This window comes from Nicotiana tabacum, chromosome 1 (assembly GCF_000715075.1).
Source record: "Nicotiana tabacum cultivar K326 chromosome 1, ASM71507v2, whole genome shotgun sequence".
Taxonomy (NCBI): domain Eukaryota; kingdom Viridiplantae; phylum Streptophyta; class Magnoliopsida; order Solanales; family Solanaceae; genus Nicotiana; species Nicotiana tabacum.
The window spans coordinates 128,205,015-128,223,443 of record NC_134080.1 but is presented as its reverse complement, the minus strand read 5'-3'; the positions used below and the strand labels follow the sequence as shown (position 1 = coordinate 128,223,443).

The 18,429-nt window shown below is 40.7% G+C and overlaps 1 long non-coding RNA gene across 1 annotated transcript; it reads right to left on the bottom strand.

Annotated features, from left to right (window-relative positions):
- Positions 1 to 4,190: 4,190 nt before the first annotated feature.
- On the bottom strand, positions 4,191 to 16,189 carry LOC142181115 (uncharacterized). Its single transcript, XR_012709438.1, has 4 exons — positions 15,705 to 16,189; positions 11,120 to 11,187; positions 10,051 to 10,116; positions 4,191 to 9,529 (listed from the first exon to the last, which is right to left on the bottom strand). It is a non-coding gene; the product is annotated as an uncharacterized LOC142181115 (long non-coding RNA).
- Positions 16,190 to 18,429: the final 2,240 nt, after the last annotated feature.

The following is an 18,429-nucleotide window of genomic DNA, read 5'->3' as shown; positions in this document are numbered from 1 at the left end:
GTGGTGAAAAGGCTGGTACATCTTGATAAGATGACTAAGGGTGAACTTGAGCCCTGCTTCCTTCGCAAAGAATCGTTGTCATGCCCCGAACCTGGGGAGGCATGGCTGGCACTTGCTGTTGTACTGGCCTGAGTGAACCACTTTGTAGCTTTTTTTTCTTCTAACTACCATAGGCCAACATGGCCACAACTCCTGATGTATAACTATAAGTGGGCAAACATTGTATCAACAAACTATTTTTTCTTAAAACATGAATACATATGGGTTTTCAAGGCCTCTGATATATTATATAAAATGAACCTTTGTCTACAATGCCTCTAAGATTATTTGACATCAAAAGGGATAGGGTACCGGCCTGCCTATAAGTCTATAGCAAAACTCTGACACGAAAACTCATAGACTCGGCTGCACTCCAAATGAGGTGGAGTCTTACCGATCCTTCACAGAATGCCAATCTCGTCTACTATGAGGTCTCATCAAACTGATTATCTATACCTGCAGGCATGAACGCAGTGCCCCCAATAAAAAGACGTTAGTACGAATAATGTACTGAGTATGTAAGGAAGAACTGAAACATAATAATGAGTCAACATTAATTAAAGACATATAAGTATTAACCTGAATCTCTGAAGTGCCACCGTATATGCATATTTATTTTACTCAGATATATACAATGCTTTTCTTTAGGACTATTATCCATATCGTATGATGCATGCCTGCCAACTGATCAGTGGTAACTGCCCGACTGGCCATCGCATGGTGGTATATGAATGACTGCCCAACTGGTGGTAAATAATAATACATAACTGCCCAACCGGCCGTAGCCCAGTGGTAAATGCATGATTGCCCGACCGGCTGTAGCTCGATGGTAAATAAATATTCTTGTCTTCCCAACCGGTCGTAGCACGGTGGTAAATATGTAACTGCTCAACCAGCTGTAGCTCGGTGGTAAATGCATATGCATGAGGATGCATGTATTACTATAATTTGAACATTAACATCTTTGTCAAATACTTGTGTAGGAAACTAGATACATACTTAGACATGCTAAATTAAATTTGTAGAATGAATCTAATAATCAATATTCTCATGATCTTTATTCTTTACTAAATCAATACACAATAATGAAGACTTACCTAGATCCATTACAAAAAAACTATTGTAGGAGAATCGGAATCTTCTAAGTCATAAATGTCGCCTCTATAATTAGTGTTTCTTCTTTAAGATGATGGAGAAAAGAAAAAAATAAATAAAGCCATATCCAACTTAGGTACCTCATCGTTTGATAAAAGTTGTCTGAATGTTCAAGTATACAAATCCTAGACATGAAACAACTATCAACATGAATTGTTCTGATAATTACTAAGCTAATTCTTGATTGAATACACCTTAATAACCGTCGAAACTAATCTCACGGGTAGTCTCATAACTTTTTTGGTTGTTTTAAGTATAAGACTTTCACGCCATAATATCGCCCATGCAAAAACAGAATTGCACCACCCGCTAAGAACATATCAACTTGGCACTATCAAAACATGTCTAAAGATTTATCACTTTATGGGAATGAATAACATAGGCATCATTAACTTCTAAGAGTAGAACAACTTATGGAATAGCATTACGTTTACGTATCGTTACTTGGATCATGCCAAAATAATGGAAGGGCTTAGCCTTAACATACGTGAGCCGGTTCTCTGGACAATCCCTCTAACATACGTCTTTTATGAAGAGCACGTAACGCCGGATCAAAGTAGGAAAAAATCCTTATGATATTCTTGCAAAATATTGTACCGTACTCTCTTAGACGATGAGGTTGTCACGACCCTAAACCCAGACCCGGTCGTGATGTCGCCTCTTGTGAAGACATGACCAGCCGACACTTCTAATTTTCCAATCATTAATAGCTAAGCATTAAGAAACGGTCAAAACATGATAAAATAATCCAAAGTAGCAGATAATATTGTGAATATGCGAAAGAACAACCCAACACAACCCGATAACGGGGTGTCACTAGTCATGAGCATCTATAAGTCATAATGCAAGTCGGATAAGTCTATAAGCTAGTACAAATGTCTGAAAACAGATAGGAATGACAATGAGGGAGAAACAAGGGACTGCGGACGCCAAGCAGCTACCTCGTGAACTCCGAATGTCCATCGGGAGCTCTCAACTCGCACTGGCAGGATCAGCAATGCCTGAATCTGCACACGGGGTGCAGGGAGTAAAGTGAGTACTCCAACTCTGTGAGTAAGAAATGTAAATAAAGACTGAAAGCAAGAAATCATGTAAGGCACAAAACCATGCTATAATAAAGCAGTAAAACCATTTAAAAATCAGTGTATTAGTGAAAGATAAGCAAAAATCTTCTATCTCAATAATAATTTCATGAAAAGCGTTTTTCAATAATTAAGCAGGTAATTGACAGTCAATTATGAAAAATAAGCACATAATGGTTCGCCCATTGGGCACAATATCAACAAATCTGCCCCTTGGGCAATATCTCGTAACGTACCAGCCCTTCGGACAATCACATAGAACAATACCATCACCTCAGGCTCGATCTCACATCATAATGGGTACCCGCGCTCACTGGGGTGTATAGACTCCTGGAGGGGCCCCTTATGGCCCAAGCACAATATTAAGCCTCCTCGTGGCATCATCACTAGGCCATCTGCCTCATATCAATCAAGCCACCTCGTGGCGTACATATCTCAGGCCCTCGGCCTCATAATTAGTATCAAATGTTTCCTCACAACATAGGTCCTCGGCCTTACTCAGTCAAAATCCCTAACAAACCACTCGGGCAGTAGTAAAACATGTTTCTCAACCCAAAATATCATTTAAAAGATCATTTAAGTGTTAAAATAGAGTAATCATGGCTGAGTACGAAAAACAGTGAAATATAACATGACTAAGTTCAGTAAAAAGTCAAAACAGTGAGGAAATACCAGTAAAATTCCCGAAGGGTTCAAATAGTTGGCACAAGGCCCAAATATGGCATTCAACCCAAATCATGATGATAGCAAATAGATTTCAGCCAAATACACTGTAAAATCATCAATCGAGATGGACCAAGTCACAATCCCCAATAGTGCACGACCTCACGCTCGTCATCAAGCGTGTGCATCACCTCAATATAGCACAACAATGTGCAAGTCCAGGGTTTCATACCCTCAAAACATCATTGACAATCATTACTCATCTCGAACCTGTCAAATCTCTAGCTCGTTACGCCTTTGCCCCTCGAATCAACCTCCACTCGCATTGAATCTATCCAAAATCAGAAAGAGGACGACATAATATGCTAAGGGAATGGAACCTAAGGGTAAATAATCAAAATACGACACAAATCCCGAAATTACCTAAACCCGACCCCCGGGCCCACGCCTCAGAATTCAATAATTTTTACATCGATAGATTCCTTATCTCCCTACGGATTCATACATATCAAATGTTCAGAAATCTGACCTCAAATAGTCCACCAAATCCTTAATCAAAGACCTAAGTTTTCAAGCCCTAATTTTCCCAATTTTCACCCTCAATTTCTATAATTTCTTGCTCTAATCCATGTAATAATGGCATAGGAATGAGTTTTAGATCCAAATTCCTTACCTCAATGAAGTTCCCTTGAAATCTCTCTTTTAAATCATCAAAAAAAGCTCCAAAGCCAAAGTCAAAAATGGTGAAATAGCTCAAATTTCTAGAAGGCCACAATTTATACTTTCTGCCCAGTCATTTCCGCATCTGTGGACAAATTACCGCTTCTGCTGTACCAAATATCCGACCAAATAACCGCTTCTGTGGCCGATCTCCCGCACGTGTGGCGTCGTACCTGTGGTCCCAATCCGCAGGTGCGTAATACCAGAAGCAGCAAAAGTTCAACAGGTGCAAACATTCCTCAAACTTCCCGTCAACCATCCAAAATCACCTCGAGGCCCCCGGGACCTCAACCAAAAGCACATACATATCTCAATACCTTATCCAAACTTATCCCAATCTTCAAAACACCTCAAACAATATCAATTCAACCAAAGTACATCGTATTCAAGCCTAACTTTAAAAATCTTCTGAATTCCGCTTTTGATCAAAAACCCAACCAAACCACGTCCGAATGACCTAAAATTTTGCACACACATCCCAAATGACACGAAGGAAATACTGCAACTCTCGGAATTCCATTCCGACCCCGATATCAAAATCTCGCCTACCAACCGGACATCGCCAAAATATAAAATTTGCCAATTCAAGCCTAAATCTACTCTGAACCTTTAAAGTAAATTCCTATTATGCTCCTAAGTCACAAATCACCTCCTGAAGCTAACCAAACCCTCGAAATTCACTTTAGAGCTCTCTAACACATAAGTCAACATCCGGTTGACTTTTCCAACTTAAGCTTTTTTAAAAGATACCAAGTGTCTCAAACCTTACCAAAATCATTCCGGATTCGATCCGACGAACCCGATACCATAAAACACGGATAAACAAGTCATAAAGAAGTAGAAATATTTAAAATGGAGTGGTAACTCATGAGACGACTGGCCAAGTCGTCATATCCTCCTCAACTTAAACAAATGTTCGTCCTCGAACGAGTCAAGAAATGTACCTGAAGCCTCAAACAGGTGAGGATATCTGCTCCGCATCTCCTTCTCGGTCTCCCAGGTAGCCTCCTCTATGGGCCGACCAATCCACTGTACTTTCACTAAAGCTATATTCTTTGACCTTAACTTTCAAACCTGACGACCCAAAATAGCTACTGGCTCCACATCATAGGTCAAATTATCATCCAACTAAACTATGCTGAAATCCAGAACATGAGACGGATCCCCAATATACTTCCGGAGCATAGAAACATGAAATATCGGATGCACATTCGACAAGCTTGGTGGCAAAGCAAGCTCATAAGCCACTTCCCCAATATTTCGAAGCACCTCAAAAGGCCCAAGGAACCGAGGACTCAATTTTCCCTTCTTCCCAAATCTCATAACACCTTTCATGGGCGAAACCTTCAACAGAACCTTCTCACCAACCATGTAGGACACATCTCGAACCTTCTTATCAGCATAACTCTTTTGCCTCGACTGCGATGCACAGAGCCTCTCCTGAATCACCTTCACCTTCTCCAAACTATCCTGCACCAAGTCTGTCCCCAATAACCTAGCCTCACCGGGCTTGAACCAACCAACTGGAGATCTATACCGTCTCCCATACAAAGCCTCATATGGAGCCATCTAAATACTCGACTGGCAGCTGTTGTGATAAGAAAATTCTCCAAGCAGTAGAAACTGAACCCATGACCCTCCAAAATCAATGACACAAGCACGCAACATGCCCTCCAATATCTGAATAGTGCGCTCGGACTGTCCGCCCGTCTGAGGGTGAAAAGTTGTTCTCAACTCAACCTGAGTACCCAACTCTCACTGCACAGACCTCCAAAAAATGCGAAGTAAACTGAGTGCCCCTATCTGAAATGATGGAAACTAGAACACCATAAAAATGAACAATCTCTCGGATATAGATCTCCGCCAACCGCTCTGAAGAATAAGTAGTACACACAGGAATGAAGTGCGCAGACTTGGTCAGCCATTCCACAATCACCCAAATAGCATCGCACTTCCTCAAAGTCCGTGGAAGTCCAACGAAAAAGTCCATAGTGATCCTCTCCCACTTCCACTCGGGAATATCCATCTACTGTAGCAAGCCACCCGGTCTCTGATGATCATATTTCACCTGCTGACAATTGAGATACCAAGCTACAAATTCCATAATATCTTTCTTCATTCTTCTCCACCATTAGTGCTTCCTCAAATCTTGATACATCTTCACGGCACCGGGATGAATGGAATACCGCGAGCTATGGGGCTCCTCCGGAATCAACTCCCGAAGCCCATCCATACTGGGCACACCAATCCGGCCCTGCATCCTCAACACCCCATCATCACCAATGGTCACATCTCTGGCATCATCATACTGAACTCTGTCCTTAAGGACAAGCAAATGCGGATCATCGTACTGGCACTCTCTGATGCGATCATATAAGGAAGACCGAGAAAGCACACAAGCCAATACCCGACTGGGCTCTAAAATATCTAACCTCACGAACCGATTGGCCAAGGCCTGAACATCAACTGCAAGAGGTCTCTCCCCAACTGGAATATATGTCAAACTCCCCATACTCACAACTTTTCGGCTCAAGGCATCAGCCAGCACATTGGACTTTCCTAGATGGTACAATATAGTGATATCATAATCCTTAAGCAACTCCAACCATCTCTGCTGCCTCAAATTAAGATCCTTCTGTTTGAACAAGTGCTGGAGGCTACGATGATCAGTAAGCACCTCACAAGACACACCATACAAGTAATGTCTCCAAATCATCAACACGTGCACTATGGCAGCCAACTCCAAATCATGAACGGGGTAGTTCTTCTCAAAGGTCTTCAACTGACGAGAAGCATAAGCAATAACTCTACTGTCCTGCATCAATACACAACCAATGCCAACTATCAAAGTATCACAATATAGAGTATATGAACCTGAAGCTGATGGCAAAACTAACACTGGAGTTGTGGTCAAAGTTGTCTTGAGCTTCTGAAAGCTCTCCTCACACTCTTCCGACCATACAAATGAAGCACCCTTCTGAGTCAACTTAGTCAAGGGCGATGCGATAGATTAGAATCCCTAAACAAACCAGAGATAATAGCTTGCCAAACCAAGAAAGTTACGAATCTCTATGGCTGAGGATGGTCTGGGCCAACTCTAAACCGCCTATATCTTCTTCGGATCAACCTAGATACCCTAGCTGGACACCACGTGCCCCAAGAAAGCTACTGAACTGAGCCAAAACTCACACTTGGAGAATTTTGCATAAAGCTTCTCCTCCCTCAATTTATGCAACACAACTCTCAAATGCTCCGCGTGCTCCTCCCGACTACGCGAATATAACAGAATATCATCAATGAAGACTATGAAAAACGAGTCAAGATAAGGCTGGAACACACTGTTCATCAAATGCATGAATGCTGCTAGGGCATTAGTCAGCCCAAAAAACATCAGCAAGAACTCATAATGACCATATCTGGTCCTGAAAGTTGTCTTAAGAATATCTGAATCCATGGTCTTCAACTGGTGATAACCTGAACGGAGATCAATCTTGGAGAACACTCTCGCTCCATGAAGCTGGTCGAATAAATCATCAATGTGAGGAAAAAGATACTTGTTCTTAATTGTTACTTTGTTAAATTGCCTATAATCAATGCACATTCTCATAGTGTTATCCTCCTTCTTCACAAATAGAACAAGCGCACCCCAAGGTGACATACTAGGCCGAATGAACCCTTTATCAAGGAGTTCCTGAAGTTGCTTCTTTAATTCCTTCAACTCCACTGGTGCCATACAATACGGCGCAATAGAAATGGGCTTGAGTTCCCGATACCAGGTCAATACAAAAATCAATGTCCCTGTCCGGTGGCATGCCTGACAGGTCTGCAGGAAACACATCGGGAAAATCCCTCACAACTGGAACAGAATCAATACTAGGAGTCTCAGCACCAACATCCCTCACAAAGGCTAGATACAAAAGATAACCCTTCCCAACCATACACTGGCTTTCATGAATGAGATCACTCTCCTAGGAACATAATCAGTCACACCTAGCCACTCGATCCGTGGCACACCCAGTATAGCCTATGTGACTGTCTTAGCATGACAGTCCAGAATAGCACGACATGGAGATAGCCAATCCATGCCCAAAATGACATCAAAATCCACCATACACAATAATAAAAGATCCACGCAGGTATCCATACCCCAATAGTCACCACACACGACCAGTACACACGATCTACAACAACAGTATCGCCCACCGGGGTGGATACATGAACAGGTGAAGCAAGAAACTCACGGGGCATACCCATATAACGAGCAAAGTATGATAACACATAAGAAAAGGTGGAACCGGGATCAAATAATACAGAAGCATCTCTGTGGCGGACTGAAACATTACCTGTAATAACAGCATCTGAAGAAATAGCATCGGGTCTGCTTGGAAGTGCATAGAAACAGGTCTGACCGCCTTGATGGACCTCCTGCTCTGGGGCAACCCTTAGGAGACTGACCTCCACCCTAGCTGGCTGGGCAGGTGGTGGTGAAGTAGTTGGCGCTGAAGCCGATGATTGACCCCTCTGCTGAGATGAACTCGCAAGACTACGAGGGCTCTGCCTCCACATATGACCCATCTCACCACACTCATAACAAATCCCAGGTGCTGGAGAAGGGGACTGAAGGGAACCCCTCGCACCAGAGTGACTAGCAGATGCACCTGGCATAGAAGAGCCCTGAACCGATGGAGCACGGGATGAACTCTGAGTTGGAAGGGCACTAAGTGATGACTGGCCCTGATGAGAACTGTGAGAACCATGACCCGATGATGCCCCAGGATAACCTGAGCTAGTTGGCTAAGCATGCCTAAATGGACAGCCTCTGCTGAAACTGACCTCTCGAAGGAGCACCACTATAACTGCCAGATCCTCGAGGCCTCTTAGCCTCCCTCTCCTCTCGCTCTTGGCGACGAACAGACTCAATCTCACGGGCAATATCCACAACCTCCTCAAAAGTAGCACCAATAACCCTCTCATTGGTCATGAGAATACGAAGCTGATAAGTGAGGTCATCAACAAACCTCCTAAACATCTCTCTATATATCGGAACCATCCAAATATCATGATGAGCTAACTCGGAGAACCTCATCTCATACTGCGTGACAATCATCTCTCCCTAACATAACCACTCAAACTCTCTATGTAACTCCTCTCTACGGGACTGCGGCACATACTTCTCCAAAAAGAGAACGTAGAGTTGCTGACAGGTAAGGGGTGTTGTACCAATAAGCCTACGCCTCTCGAAAGCCTCTCACCAAGTGAAGGCAGCTATAAAAACTGATAAGTAGTGAAAGTGACCCCGCTGATCTCCAAAATACCCGCTGTACGAAGCATCCTGTGGCAGTTATCTAAGAAACCCTAGGCATCCTCGCCCTCTACACCACTGAAGGTCGGAGGATGCAGTCTACCAAACCACTCCAACCTACGCTGCTCATCCTTCGGCATAGCAGGAACTACAAAGTCCTGAGAAGTTGCAACTGGCTGTCCTGGATGTGCCCCTGGCGTCTGAAGTCCCTGCACGACCTGCTCTGGTGTGTAAGCGGCGAGAGTCTGATTGCCTCCCCCAGCTTGAGAAGTAGTTGCGGCTGTAGTGGCTAAGACCGCCTGAGCTAGACCAGTGCAGACTGATAAATCTGAGCCAAGGCCTCCTTAAGACCCGGAATCACAATGGGCAGAGTTGGTACCTGAGATGGTGCTGCTGGAGCGCCCATAATTGAGACCTGATCCTGAATTGGGGCAGATGGTGGATCTGCAGGTGCTGCCCTAGCTGCTCTGCCCCTACCACGACCACGATCACGTCCTCGGCCTCTAGTGGCCACGATTGGTGGTACTGGTAGTCGTCCATCCTGACCGGTAATGCGTTTCCTCACCATCTGTGAGAGAATAGAATAACAGAAGTTTAGTACTCAGATCAACAAATTCTCATGACAAGAATTTCAAGAATATGAAGCTCTTCCTAAAGGTTCTACAGCCTCTTGATGATAAATACAAACGTCTCTATACCGATCCGCGATACTCTACTAAACCTGCTTATGACTCGTGAGACATATGTAACCTAAGCTCTGATACCAACTTGTCATGATCCTAAACTCGGACTCGGTCGTGATGGTGCCTCTCGTGAAAAAAGGCTAGCCTACACTTTCCATTTTCCAATCATTAACAGTTAAGCATTAAGAAACAGTCTAAACATGATAAAATAAACCAAAGTAATAGATAATATCGTAAATACGCGGAAGAACAACCCAACACAGCCCGATACTAGGGTTTTACTAGTCATGAGCATCAATAAGTCATAATACAAGTCTGTTAAGTCTATAAGCTAGTACACATGTCTGAAGAGAGATAAGAATGACAAAGAAAGAGAAACAAGGGACTACGGATGCCAAACAGCTACCTCGTGAACTCCGAATGTCCGCCGGGAGCTCTCAACTCGCATTGGCAGGATCAATAACGCCTGAATCTGCACACGGGGTGCAGGGAGTAAAGTGAGTACTCCAACTCAGTGAGTAACAAATGTAAATAAAGACTGAAAGCAAGAAATTGGGTATGGCACAAAAGCATGCTATAATAAATCAGTAAACAATTTAAAAATCAGAGAATCAGTGAAAGATAGGCAAAAATCTTTATCTCAATTGTAATTTCATGAAAAGCCTTTTTCAATAATTAAGCAGGTAACTGACAGTCAATTATTAAAAATAAGCACATAAAGGTTCGCACCTCGAGTACAGTATCAACAAATACGCCCCTTTGGCAACATCTCAGAACAGTACCAACCCCTCGGGCAATCACATAAAACAATATCAACCCCTCGGGCTCAATATCACATCACAATGGGTACCCACGCGCACTGATGGTGTACAGACTCCTGGAGGGGCCCCTTACGGCCCAAGCACAATATCAAGCCACCTCGTGGAATCATCACTACGCCATCGACCTCATATCAATCAAGCCACCTCGTGGCGTACATATCTCTGGCTCTCAGCCTTATAATCAATATCAAATATTTCCTCACAACATAGGTCATCGGTCTTACTCAGTCAAAATCTCTAACAAAGCACTCGGGCAGTAGTAAAACATGTTTCTTAGCCCAAAATATCATTTAAAAGATCATTTAACTGTTAAAATAGAGTAAACATGGCTGAGTACGAAAAATAGTGAAATATAGCATGGCTGAGTTCAGTAAAAAGTCAAAATAGTGAGGAAATACTAGTAAAAATCCCCGAAGGGTTCAAATAGTTGGCACAATGCCCAAATATGGCATTCAGCCCAAATCATGATGATAACAAATAGATTTCAGTCAAATACGCGGTAAAACCATCAATTGGGAACGGACCAAGTCACAATCCCCAATAGTGCACAACCCCACGCTCGTCATCAAGCGTGTGCCTCACCTTAATATAGCACAACGATGTGCAAGTCCAGGGTTTTATACCCTTAGAACAATATTTACAATCATTACTCACCTCGAACCGGTCAAATCTGTAGCTCACGATGCCTTTGCCCCTCGAATCGGCCTCCACTCATGTCGAATCTATCCAAAATCAGAACAAGGACGTCAAAATATGCTAAGGGAACAAAACCCAAGCGAAAATAATTGAAATACGACACAAATTCCGAAATTACCAAAACCCGACCCCGGGGCGCACATCTTGGAATTTAATAATTTTTACATCAAAAGATTCCTTATCTCCTCACGAGTTCATACATATCAAAAGTTTTGAAATCCGACCTCAAATGGTTCACCAAATCCTCAATCAAAGGCCTAAGTTTTGAAGCCCTAGTTTCCCCAATTTTCACCCTTAATCTCTATAATTTCCAACTCTAATCCATGTAATAATAGCTTAGAAACGAGTTTTAGGTCCAAATTCCTTACCTCAATGAAGTTCCCTTGAAATTCCTCTTTCGAAAACCTCCAAAGTCGAAGTAAAAAAAGGTGAAATAGCTCAAATTTCGTGAAGGCCACAATTTACACTTTCTGCCCAGTCATTTCCGCAGCTGCGTCCAAATACCGCTTCTGCGGTTCCTCACTTAACGGCTAAAACTGCTTCTACGGTCAACCTTCTGCATCTGCGATGTCACCTTAATCGCTTTTGCAGTCACTGCTCATCAGCCCTTTTTCTGCTTCTGCGGACGATCTCCCGCACGTGCGGCGTCGCACCTGCGGTCCCCAATCCGCAGGTGCGGAAATACCAGAAGCAGCAAAAGTTCAGCACCTGCAAACATTACTCAAACATTCGAAATCACCTGAAGCCTCCGGGACCTCAACCAAAAGCACAAACATATCCCAATACCTTATCCAAACTTGTCCCAATCTTCAAAACACCTCAAAAAACATCAATTCTACCAAAGCACATCGGATTCAAGCCTAACTTTCTAAAATCTTCTGAATTTTACTTTTGATCAATAACACAACCAAACTACGTCCGGATGACCTTAAATTTTGCACACACATCCCAAATGACACGACAAAACTACTGCAACTCTTGAAATTCTATTCCGACCCCTATATAAAAATTATGCCTATCAACTGGAAATCGCCAAAATATCAACTTTGTCAATTCAAGCCTAAATCTATTCTGAACCTCCAAAACTCATTCTGATCATGCCCCTAAGTCACAAATCACCTCCCGAAGTTAACCAAACCCTAGGAATTCATTTCTGAGCCCTCTAACAGATAAGTCAACATCCTATTGACTTTTCCAACTTAAACTTTCTTAAAAGAGACAAAGTGTCTCAAACCTCACCAAAATCATTTTGGATTCGATCCGACCAATCCGATACCACACAATACGGATAAACAAGGCATAAAGAAGCAGAAATAGAAAAAACGGAGCGGTAACTCATGAGACGACTGACCGGGTCGTCATAGAGGCCATAACAGTTGCCAAAATAAAAATGATTATTTAACCTATAATTCCTTCTCAATCATACATTTCTTACTGGTCCAAATTATCAATTGTACTTGATCAACTTTTCGGTGTTCAAATTAGGTACTGGAATAGACATATACAATCTGAGAATGTTGGTGGACAAGAAGTGCTTCCCGATATGAGACTCCATTGTCGGATAGCTAGTTGTATTGTTGTGGAATGATCTCACAGTACAACTTTGAGAAAGCTCAAGGAACACACAACTTGCACTGCATGCGTAATCTTGAAAAGGATCCGATTGGAACCATTCTTGGTTCATGATTACATTTATCTTTTAACCAAATGAGATAAGGTTCTAACTCTTTACATGTTGCCACCTTTCAAATTGAATTAAGAGTCATTAAATGGAATATTGGTGGGGCTGCCACGTTTTGGACGGTTAAGACATCCAAAATATTTGATTATTCCAAGATTTTAATTAATCTTCCACAAAAAAAAAAATCATTAATTGCCCACGTAATTAAGAATTATCTCAAATTACTTAAAATACTACTCACTTTTAATACACTTTATATAATTTACTATCATGGTCATGTGGTACCATATAAAATCAATACAAATACTATTATTTCATTAAAATATCCATGTAAAAAATGCACATATTTTCTCAACTTCTAATTTTCCTAATCTCATATAAAGAGTAAAAAATTTCGTACGCTTAATTCTTAAAATGGTAAAAAGATAACCTCCTTTTCTTGTGCGAAAATAATTTCTATCTTTATAACAAAGAAAATCTCATAAACTTTCTTATATTATGAGTATAATTTATCATATCCTAAAATAGTAATAACAATAACTATCCAAAGTTATACTTATAAAACAATTACTAAAATACTCCACTAAAAACAAAATAGCACACTAACATAATATCTAACAGTATCAAGGTTGTTAAACTTACGGGGTCTTACAATAACATAGTTACAATTCCTCTATAATATCATGAATGGTATTAATCCCTTCAAGCTCATATGAATTACTACGACTCATACTAATATTAAAGTATGAGATGTAACATCCTTCCCCCTTTAAAAATATTCGTCCTCGAATGTTAACTCTGAGAGATTTACAAAATTTTCACTAGGGTCTCCTCTGTAACTTAAACTAAAACCCAAACTATATCCGAAGTCTCGACTATTCACAACCTTTCGTACTTGAGCATCTCGTATCTTCTTCACCTTTACTTGACTTACCTTTAATATCGCATCGTATCTTCTATTTCTTTCAAAACCTTCCTTCCACATAGGTGAAAATTACGCCTTAAAGCTCTACAATTATACCTGCACCTCTGATGCATACAAAATTTAGCAAAAGACTCATACCGACTTCTTACGACTCAACTCTATGGCACGAACTGGAAATAATAGAAGGGTAACATTTCCTAAATGCCCTAGAGCCTCTCTATTATAAATGTGGCGCGTAACACATCCATAAGTGAGACTCTACTAGGAACGGCTTTGTAGACTCCCTAGGACATGACCCGCTCTGATACCACTTTGTCACGCCCCGAACCTGGGGAGGCGCGGCTGACACTCGCTGTCGTACTGGACATAGGTCGAGTTAGTTGAACTCATTCCTTTCGTAACTATCATGGGCCCACATGGACACAACTCATAATCTACAACTGCAAGTGGAAAATAATGTATCACGGAACCATTTTTCTTAAAACATGAATACATATGGGCTGTCAAAGCCTCTGACATACTGTATAAAATGAACCTTTGTCTACAAAGCCTCTAAGATTATTTGACATCAAATGGGACAGGGTACCGGCCTACCCATAAGTCTATAACAAAACTCTTACACGACAACTCATAGACTCGGTTGCACTGCGAATGAGGTGGAGTCTTACCGATCCTTCACTAAATGCCAATCTCATCTACTATGAGGGCTCATCAAACTGATTATCTATACCTGTAGGCTTGAATGCAACGTCCCCAACAAAAGGAAGTCAGTACGAATAATGTACTGAGTATGTAAGGTAGAACTGAAATATAATAATAATTCAACATTAATTAAAGACATATAAGTATTAACCCAAATCTCTGAAGTGCCACCGTATATGCATACTTATTTATACCTACATATATACAATGCTTCTCTATAAGACTATTATCCATATCGTATGATGCATGACTACCCAACTGATCAGTGGTAACTGCTCGACCGGCCATCGCAAGGTGGTAAATGTATGACTACCCAACCGGTGGTAAATAATAATACATAACTGCCCAACCGCTGGTAATTGTCCAACCGGCCGTAGCCTGGTTGTAAATTCCTGACTGCCCGATCAGCCGTAGCTTGGTGGTAAATAAATATGCTTGTCTGCCCAACCGGTCGTAGCACGGTGGTAAATATGTAACTGCCCAACAAGTTGTAACTCGGTGGTAAATGCATATGCATGAAGATGCATGTATTACTATATTTTGAACATTAACATCTTTATCAAATACCTCTGTAGGAAACTAGATACATACTTAGACATGTTAAATTAAATTTGTAGAATGAATCTAATAATCAATATTCTCATGATCTTTATTCTTTACTAAATCAATACACAGTAATGAAGACTTACCTAGATCCATTACAAAAAAACTGTTGTAAGAGAATCGAAATCTTCTAAGTCATAAATGTCGCCTCTATAATTAGTGTTTCTTCTTTAAGATGATGGAGAAAAGAAAAAAATAAATAAAGCCACATCTGACTTAGGGACCTCACCGTTTGATAAAAGTTGTCTGAATGTTCAAGTATATAAATCCTAGACATGATACAACTATCAACATGAATTGTTCTGATAACTGCTAAGCTAATTCTTGATTGAATACACCTTAATAACCGTCGAAACTAATCTCACCGGTAGTCCCACTAAGTTTTTTGGTGGTTTTAAGAATAAAACATTCACGCCATAATATCGCCAAAGCAAAAACAGAATTGCATCACCCGCTAAGAACATATCAACTTGGCATAATCAAAACATGTTTATAGATTTATCACTTTATGGGAATAAATAATATAGGCATCCTTAACTTCTAAGAGTAGAAGAACTTATGGAATAGCATTACATTTACATATCGTTACTTGGATCATGCCAAAATGAAGGAAGGGCTTAACCTTAACATACCTGAGTCGATTCTCTGGACAATCCTCTAACATACGTCTTTTGCGAAGAGCACGAAACGCCGGATAAAAGTAGGAAAAAATCTTTACGATATTCTTGCGAAATATTCTACCGTACTCTCTAGACGACGAGGCCATAACACTTACCAAAGAAAGTGATTATTGAACTTATAATTTCTTTTCAATCATACATTTCTTACTAGTCCAAATTATCAATTGTACTTGATCAACTTCTCGGTGTTTAAATTAGGTACTGGATAGACATATACAATCTGAGAATGTTGGTGGACAAGAAGTGCTTCCCGATATGAGACTCCATGGTCGGATAGCTAGTTGTATTGCATGTGGAATGATCTCACAGTACAATTTTGAGAAAGCTCAAGGAACACACAACTTGCACTGCATGCCTAAGCTTGAAAAGAATCTGATTGGAACCATTCTTGGTTCATGATTACATTTATCTTTTAACCAAATGAGATAAGGTTCTAACTCTTTACATGTTGCCACCTTTCAAATTGAATTAAGAGTCATTAAATGGAATATTGGTGGGGCTGACACGTTTTGGAGGGTTAAGACATCCAAAATATTTGATTATTCCAAGATTTTAATTAATCTTCCACAAAAAAAAAAAAACTCATTAATTACCCACATAATTAAAAAGTATATCGAATTACTTAAAATACTATTCACTTTCAATACACTTTATATAACTTACTATCATAGTCCTGTGGTAGCATATAAAGTCAATACAAATACTATTATTTCATTAAAACATTCATGTAAAAAAATGCACATATTTTCTCAACTTCTAATTTTCCTAATCTCATATAAAGAGTAAAAAAATTCGTACGCTTAATTCTTAAAATGGTAAAAAGATAACCTCCTTTTATTGTGCGAAAATAATTTCTATCTTTATAACAAAGAAAATCTCATAAACTTTCTTATATTATGAGTATAATTTATCATATCCGAAAATAGTAATAATAGTAACTATCCAAAGTTATACTTATAAAATATTTACTAAAATACTCCACTTTAAAGAAAATACTATACCAACAAAATATCTAATAGTATCAAGGTTGTTAAATTTATGGGGTCTTACAATAACATAGTCACAATTCCTCTATAATCTCATGAATGGTATTAATCCCTTCAAGCTCATATGAATTACTACGACTTATACTAATATTAAAGTACGGGATGTAACAATCGCATCATCAATACTATCCTCCAAAATGACGGATGAACCTATGCCAAGGTAGCCCGATACTTTCAACAGAAGTCGAGCACAACCTTATCAAGGGGACCTAGCATAAAGGGGTACGTGTATACGTTGGAAAACCCATCGACATGGTCGATGATGCTCTCCTACGGGGAAAGTACCTGTAGTACTACCTTTTCCCCATCCACAATCTTTCCTCAGTGACTCAAGGTGCCCCTCTCCTATTAAAGAAATAAACTTCCAGTCATACTCCCAATGACCCTGAACATTGAGAGGTTTTTCTGACGAAAAATCCCCCCTTGAAACAAAATGTCCCGAGGTTGGCTCGCCTAGCACCAGCAGCACACCACCAGCCAGGTGGGAACCAGAGGCAAAACTTCCTTTTCCTTGCTGAACGGATCCCGGCATAACAACCATAACTGTGGTAAAATCAGAGAATTGGAGCGAGGGATTCAAAGTTAAAATGGAAAAAGACCTAACGCAGGAAAGATGAACTCTTTGAAGGAGGATAACTACTCAGGATAGCGGAATCTACAAAGGAAGGAAGACAAACCTAAATATATAGAGAAAGCGGTAACCGTCCGCCTGCCTCAAAGACCAATAAAACAAATACTAATTAAGCCTTTATTGCTTTGGGAAGATGTACTGAAGTCTCTAAGGAGTCATTGATATCATTACAAGCCTCGATATGGTATCCGATCTCGAGGACCTCCATCAAAAAAGAAGATAGGCTCTAAGGAGCCATTAAAATAATTACAAGCCTCGAGATGGTACCCGATCTCGAGGACCATTGTCAAAACGAAAGATAAGCTCTAAAGAGCTACTCATATTTAGGCCTGACCTCGAGGTGGTACCCTACCTTGAGGATTTTCGCTATTACGAATGCGGGTCATTCACCCGATTCCTTGGCCCTCGAGCTACCTGAGCTCAAGCTAGTTCACACTCAAGAATTAATAATGAAACCTTATGCCTACCTTCAATCTAAGTTCAAATCAAGGTTTTTAGGCCACCCGAACTTGAGCTAAATCTCACTCGGGGACTATCTGTGAAAGTCCTAGGGATATCTTTAATCTTAGGAATTTGATCAAATTCTCCCTCGAAGATTACCAACGGGGTCTAAAAGGGGCTAAGTTTTTTCTAAAATTGAGGCCTCATTCTCACTCGATTTAAAGTTGCCAGTTTCGGTAATCTAAGTCCATACCAAGTCGGCCTCGACTTGGTCCGAGAAACGGCAAAGGGTTTCAAGGAAAACCATATTGATCGATCAAGAATCGAGGTAATACCCACATCGAGTCCGGTATTCGGACCAATCGGTAGCGTCATATGCTCAGATTCTTCACAAAGGCAAATAAAAGGAAATCCAGAATAAATCAGAGACCAATCGAAGAAACATCTTTGTATTAGTAAACCATGATTACAAAATCCCATGAAGGGTCCTTACACATGATTACAAAAGCCCACAAGGAGTCCTTACACAGAAGTAAAGAATCCAAAAAAATAACAACTA